The sequence below is a fragment of the Hylobates moloch genome, unplaced genomic scaffold (assembly GCF_009828535.3).
Source record: "Hylobates moloch isolate HMO894 unplaced genomic scaffold, HMol_V3 SCAFFOLD_19, whole genome shotgun sequence".
Taxonomy (NCBI): Eukaryota; Metazoa; Chordata; class Mammalia; order Primates; family Hylobatidae; genus Hylobates; species Hylobates moloch.
In genome coordinates this window covers 32,096,694-32,104,832 of record NW_026652294.1, presented here as the reverse complement: position 1 = coordinate 32,104,832, position 8,139 = coordinate 32,096,694, and positions in this window count along the sequence as shown.

Below are 8,139 nucleotides of genomic sequence, written 5' to 3'. Positions count from 1 at the left end.
TGATTACGCAGCTCACTAGTAACATAGCCAGATCCAGCTTATCTCAAGAGGTGACTTTGAAAATTAAGAACATGGCGACATAGGTGGTTCCAAGATGGCCAAATAGGAACAGCTCCAGTCTACAGCTCCCAGCTTGAGCGACGCAGAAGACGGGTGATTTCTGCATTTCCAACTGAGGTACCGGGTTCATCTCACTGGGGCTTGTTGGACAGTGTGGGCAGGACAGTGGGTGCAGCCCACCGACTGTGAGCCGAAGCAGGGTGAGGCATCGCCTCACCTGGGAAGCGCAGGGGGTCAGGGAATTCCCTTTCCTAGCGAAGGGAAGTGGTGACGGATGGTACCTGGAAAATTGGGTCACTCTCACCCTAATACTGCACTTTTCCAATGGTCTTGGCAAACGGCACACCAGGAGATTATATCCCACACCTGGCTCGGAGGGTCCCACACCCACAGAGCCTCACTCATTGCTAGCACAGCAGTCTGAGATCAAACTGCAAGGCAGCAGCGAGGCTGGGGGAGGGGTGCCCGCCATTGCTGAGGCTTGTGTAGGTAAACAAAGCGGCCGGGAAGCTGGAACTGGGTGGAGCCCACTGCAGCTCAAGGAGGCCTGCCTGACTCTGTAGACTCCACCTCTGGGGGCAGGGCATAGCTGAACAAAAGGCAGCAGAAACCTCTGCAGACTTAAATGTCCCTGTCTGACAGCTTTGAAGAGGGTAGTGGTTCTCCCAGCATGGAGTTTGAGATCTGAGAACGGACAGACTGCCTCCTCAAGTGGATCCCTGACCTCCTAGTAGCCTAACTGGGAGGCACCCTCCAGTAGGGGCAGACTGACACCTCACACGGCTGCATACCCCTCTGAGATAAAGCTTCCTGAGGAACAATCAGGCAGCAACATTTACTGTTCAGCAATATTCGCTGTTCTGCAGTCTCCGCTGCTGATACCTAGGCAAACAGGGTCTGGAGTGGACCTCCAGCAAACTCCAACAGACCTGCAGCTGAGGGTCCTGACTGTTAGAAGGAAAACTAACAAACAGAAAGGACATCCACACCAAAACCCCATCTGTACGTCACCATCATAAAAAACCAAAGGTAGATAAAACCACAAAGATGGGGAAAAAACAGAGCAGAAAAGCTGAAAATTCTAAAAATCAGAGCGCCTCTCCCCCTCCAGAGGAACGCAGTGCCTCACCAGCAATGGAACAAAGCTGGACGGAGAAAGACTTTGATGAGTTGAGAGAAGAAGGCTTCAGATGATCAAACTTCTCTGAGCTAAAGGAGGAAGTTCGAACCCATTGCAAAGAAGCAAAAAACCTTGAAAAAAGATTAGACTAATGGCTAACTAGAATAACCAGTGTAGAGAAGTCCTTAAATGACCTGATGGAGCTGAAGACCATGGCACGAGAACTACGTGACGAATGTACAAGCTTCAGTAGCCGATTCGATCAACTGGAAGAAAGGGTATCAATGATTGAAGATCACATGAATGAAATGAAGCAAGAAGAGAAGTTTAGAGAGAAAAGAGTAAAAAGAAACAAACAAAGCCTCCAAGAAATATGGGACTATGTGAAAAGACCAAATCTATGTCTAATTGGTGTACCTGAAAGTGACGGGGAGAAAGAACCAAGTTGGAAAACACTCTGCAGGATATTATCCAGGAGAACTTCCCCAACCTAGCAAGGCAGGCCAACATTCAAATTCAGGAAATACAGAGAACGCCACAAAGATACTCCTTGAGAAGAGCAACTCCAAGACACATAATTGTCAGATTCACCAAAGTTGAAATGAAGGAAAAAATGTTAAGGGCAGCCAGAGAAAAATGTTGGGTTACCCACAAAGGGAAGCCCATCAGACTACCATCTGATCTCTCAGCAGAAACTATACAAGCCAGAAGAGAGTGGGGGTCAATATTCAACATTCTTAAAGAATTTTCAGCCCAGAATTTCATATCCAGCCAAACTAAGCTTCATAAGTGAAGGAGAAATAAAATCCCTTACAGACAAGCAAATGCTGAGAGATTTTGTCACCACCAGGCCTGCCCTACCAGAGCTCCTGAAGGAAGCACTAAACGTGGAAAGGAACAACCGGTACCAGCCACTGCAAAAACATGCCAAATTGTAAAGACCATCAATGCTAGGAAGAAACTGCATCAACTGACGAGCAAAATAACCAGCTAACATCATAATGACAGGATCAAATTCACACATAACAATATTAACCTTAAATGTAAATGGGCTAAATGCTCCAATTAAAAAACACAGACTAGCAAATTGGATCAAGAGTCAAGACCCATCAGTGTGCTGTATTCAGGAGACCCATCTCACGTGCAGAGACACACATAGGCTCAAAATAAAGGGATGGAGGAAGATCTACCAAGCAAATGGAAAACAAAAAAAGGCAGGGGTTGCAATCCTAGTCTCTGATAAAACAGACTTTAAACCAACAAAAGTCAAAAGAGACAAAGCCATTACATAATGGTAAAGGGATCAATTCAACAGGAAGAGCTAACTATGCTAAATATATATGCACCCAATACAGGAGCATCCAGATTCATAAAGCAAGTCCTTAGAAACCTACAAAGAGACTTAGACTCCCACACAATAATAATGGGAGACTTTAACACCCCACTGTCAACATTAGACAGATCAACGAGACAGAAAGTTAACAAGGATATCCAGGAATGGAACTCAGCTCTGCACGAAGCAGACCTAATAGACATCTACAGAACTCTCCACCCCAAATCAACAGAATATACATTCTTCTCAGCACCATGTAGCACTTATTCCAAAACTGACCATGTAGTTGGAAGTAAAGTACTCCTCAGCAAATGTAAAAGAACAGAAATTATAACAAACTTGTCTCTCAGATCACAATGCAATCAAACTAGAACTCAGGATTAAGAAACTCACTCAAAACCGCTCAACTACATGGAAACTGAACAACCTGCTCCTGAATGACTACTGGGTACATAACGAAATGAAGGCAGAAATGAAGATGTTCTTCGAAACCAATGAGAACAAAGACACAACATACCAGAATCTCTGGGACACATTTAAAGCAGTATGTAAAGGGAAATTTATAGCACTGAATGCCCACAAGAGAAAGCAGGAAAGATCTAAAATTGACACCCTAACATCACAATTAAAAGAACTAGAGAAGCAAGAGCAAACACATTCAAAAGCTAGCAGAAGGCAAGAAATAACTAAAATAAGAGCAGAACTGAACGAGATAGAGACATAGAAAACCGTTCAAAAAGTCAATGAATCCAGGAGCTGGTTTTTTGAAAAGATCAACAAAATTGATAGACCGCTAGCAAGACTAATAAGAAAAGAGAGAAGAATCAAATAGACGCAATAAAAAATGATAAAGGGGATATCACCACCGATCCCACAGAAATACAAACTACCATCAGAGAATACTATAAACACCCCTACGCAAATAAACTAGAAAATCTAGAAGAAATGGATAAATTCCTGGGCGCATAAACCCTCCCAAGACTACTAAATCAGGAAGAAGTTGAATCTCTGAATAGACCAATAACAGGCTCTGAAATTGAGGCAATAATTAATAGCCTACCAACCAAAAAAAGTCCAGGACCAGATGGATTCACAGCCAAATTCTACCAGAGGTACAAGGAGGAGCTGGTACTATTCCTTCTGAAACTATTCCAATCAATAGAAAAAGAGAGAATCCTCCCTAACTCATTTTATGAGGCCAGCATCCTGATACCAAAGCCTGGCAGAGGCACAACAAAAAAGAATTTTAGACGAATATCCCTGATGAACATCACTGCAAAAATTGTCAGTAAAATACTGGCAAACCAAATCCAGCAGCACATCAAAAAGCTTATCCACCATGATCAAGTGGGTTTCATCCCTGGGATGCAAGGCTGGTTCAACATATGCAAATCAGTAAACGTAATCCAGCATATAAACAGAACCAAAGACAAAAACCACATGATTATCTCAATAGATGCAGAAAAGACCTTTGACAAAATTCAACAGCCCTTCATGCTAAAAACTCTCAATAAATTAGATATTGATGGGATGTATCTAAAAATAATAAGAGCTATTTATGGCACACCCACAGCCAATATCATACTGAATGGGCAAAAACTGGAAGCATTCCCTTTGAAAACTGGCACAAGACAGGCATGCCCTCTCTCACCACTCCTATTCAACATAGTGTTGGAAGTTCTGGCCAGGCAGGAGAAAGAAATAAAGGGTATTCAGTTAGGAAAAGAGGAAGTCAAATTGTCCCTGTTTGCAGATGACATGATTGTATATTTAGAAAACTCCATCATCTCAGCCCAAAATCTCCTTAAGCTGACAAGCAACTTCAGCAAAGTCTCAGGATACAAAATCAATATGCAAAAATCACAAGCATTCTTATACACCAGTAACAGACAAACAGAGAGCCAAATCATGAGTGAACTCCCATTCACAATTGCTTCAAAGGGAATAAAATAACTAGGAATCCAACTTATAAGGGATGCGAAGGACCTCTTCAAGGAGAACTACAAACCACTGCTCAATGAAATAAAAGAGGACACAAACAAATGGAAGAACATTCCATGCTTATGGATAGGAAGAATCAGTATTGTGAAAATGGCCATACTGCCCATGGTAATTTATAGATTCAATGCCATCCCCATCAAGCTACCAATGACTTTCTTCACAGAATTGGAAAAAACTAAAGTTCATATGGAACCAAAAAAGGGCCTGCATTACCAAGGCAGTCCTAAGCCAAAAGAACAAAGCTGGAGGCATCATGCCACCTGACTTCAAACTATACTACAAGGCTATAGTAACCAAAACAGCATGGTACTGGTACCAAAACAGAGATATAGACCAATGGAACAGAACAGAGCCCTCAGAAATAATACCACACATCTACAACCATCTGATCTTTGACAAACCTGACAAAAACAAGAAACGGGGAAAGGATTCCCTATTTAATAAATGGTGCTGGGAAAACTGGCTAGCCATATGTAGAAAGCTGAAACTGGATCCCTTCCTTACACCTTATACAAAATTAATTCAAGATGGATTAAATGTAAATGACGAGTTAATGGGTGCAGCACACCAACATGGCACGTGTATACATATGTAACAAACCTGCAGGTTGTGCACATGTACCCTAGAACTTAAGGTATAATAATAACTTAAATGTTAGACCTAAAACCATAAAAACCCTAGAAGAAAACCTAGGCAATACCATTCAGGACATAGACATGAGCAAGGACTTCATGTCTAAAACACCAAAAGCAAAGGCAACAAAAGCCACAATTGACAAATGGGATCTAATTAAACTAAAGAGCTTCTGCACAGCAAAAGAAACTACCATCGGAGTGAACAGGCAACCTACAGAATGGGAGAACATTTTTGCAATCTGCTCATCTAACAAAGGGCTAATATCCAGAATCTACAAATAACTCAAAAGCAAATTTACAAGAAAAAAAACAAACAACCCCATCAAAAAATGGGTGAAGGATATGAACAGACACTTCTCAAAAGGAGACATTTATGCAGCCAACAGACACATGAAAAAATACTCATCATCACTGGTCATCAGAGAAATGCAAATCAAAACCACAGTGAGATACCATCTCACACCAGTTAGAATGGCGATCATTAAAAAGTCAGGAAATGACAGGTGCTGGAGAGGATGTGGAGAAACAGGAACACTTTTACACTGTTGGTGGAACTGTAAACTAGTTCAACTATTGTGGAAGACAGTGTGGCAATTCCTCAAGGGTCTAGAACTAGAAATACCATTTGACCCGGCTATCCCATTACTGGCTATATACCCAAAGGATTATAAATCATGCTGCTATAAAGACACATGCACACATATGTTTATTGCGGCACTATTCACAATAGCAAAGACTTGGGACCAACCCAAATGTCCATCAATGATAGTCTGGATTAAGAAAATGTGGCACATATACACCATGGAATACTATGCAGCCATAAAAAGGATGAGTTCATGTCCTTTGTAGGGACATGGATGAAGCTGGAAACCATCATTCTCAGCAAACTATCGCAAGGACAAAAAACCAAACACCGCATGTTCTCACTCATAGGTGGGAATTGAACAACGAGAACACTTGAACACAGGAAGGGGAACATCACACACTGGGGCCTGTTGTGGGGTGGGGGGAGGGGTTAGGGATAGCATTAGGAGATATACCTAATGTAAATGATGAGTTAATGGGTGCAGCACACCAACATGGCACATGTATACATATGTAACAAACCTGCTTGTTGTGCACATGTACCCTAGAATTTGAAGTATAATAATAAATAAAGTATACATAATAATTTAATGTAAAAAAAAGAAAATAAAGAACATGGCAAGGAGGTCTACAAATCAGAGACTGGTAGTTTTTCCTCTTTTTTTGTCTCTGGTGATACCAAGTGCCATCACAGGCTGTGGTCCTCCTTTCTGCCACCTCAGTTTCAGAGTCACCAAGAATTCAGAGTAGGGAATAGTTCGGGCCAGAGGCAGAGCCGGGCCCACCAGTGTCACTGAGATGGTCAGTAGTCCTGAGAATGTGACTGTGGGTGCCCTGGCCAGCGGTGGGACTTCCCCTGTGAGGAGAACTCCTTCCTCTTCTAACCATGAAAAGTTCCTACTATAAGTTCCCTGTGTCTTAGGAGGGAACTGGTGCTGTCTGTGTACTTCCAACAAGGGGGTAGGAACAGGGGGTCCTGAGCCTCTGGAAGCTGTCTTGTGACCTGGCACCACAGGAGGTTGTGTGTTGCCTCATTATGTGGGAATCACAAGAAGCTCCGAAGTACAGTTTTATTCTTTTCTCTCATGTCAAAGTTCACACTCAAGGAATGTCTCCCATAGTCTGTTGGACAGCTCTCGATGTATGGCCGTGATTCTGATCTGGAGGTGGGGGTTATTCCAGTAATAGCCTCATCTGGATCATTTCTGGCCCCCTTGAAAACTGACTCAAAAGGCTACAAACCCACCTCTAAGAGTGGTTTTAAAAGTTTTGAAGATACTGGAAAAACCTTGGAAAGTATTTGGAATAAGGTGTAATTATAACCATGCCACAGAAGAAACAGACTGTTTTGGGTCATGCCTATCCCCTCATCTGAAAAAAGAATCTCAGCAGGTTGCCAGACACTCCTTAGCAGCCAAAGAAATTGTGGTTTTGAGCTGTTGGCTATTTCTAGAAACTTCATAAAGTTAATTCTGAAGGAACAGGGTGGAGACCAAGAATGGAAGTGTGCTCTTTTAAGGCATTTTTAGCAACCAGACAGTATTTGCCTCAGGCTCAGGAAGTCCAGCAGGGCCCGAGAGTCTTGCTCCACTCTAGCTCTGCAAGGCTGGCTGGTGCACGGTGGCCACCAACGTCAGGCAGCTGGTGGGGGATGCAGAGCGTGTGATCGATTGTGGGGCGTGATTGCAGGACATGATTGCGGGGCGTGGTTGATCGCGGGGTGGGGTCCGCAGCTGCTTTGCATCCTGCCACTTCTCCTTTCTGCCCGTGCTTTCAGGTCCACACACCCGGTGCTTGAGCACCTAGTGCACTCGCAGCCACTGTTGAGTACCGACCTCCCCTTTCCAACTGGTTTTCCTTGCAGTTCCGTTTCCGTATTCACAAACCTCTGGACTTAAATCATCATTCAGTGGCCCTCACTTTCCTTAGCAGTTCATTTTGTCACTTGGCTCTTTTTGTTTTTACCATAGAAAACATTCTTTTCATTCATTTGTTTAAAAACTTATGAGCTTGTTGGTTTCTGGGTTAACAAGACACCCAAAACACTGCAGCTACATGGATTGAACTGGACGTGATGTGAAATGAAATAAGCCAGACACAGGAAGACAGATTCCTCACGTTCTCACTCATATGTGGGAGCTAAACATTTTCACAAGTAAACTCATGGAGACAGCGAGTAGAACGATGGGTCCCAGAGGCTGGGAGGCATAGCAGGGAGGCGGGGAGTAACTGGGATGGCTAATGGCACAAAAATACCGTTAGAATTATACGATCTAGTATTTGGTAGAACAATAGGGTGACTACAGTTAATAATTTATTGTATATTTAAAAATAACTAAAAGATTGGAATTGCAATGTTCCTAACACGGAGAAGTAACGAATAACTTGGGGTGATGGATACCCCA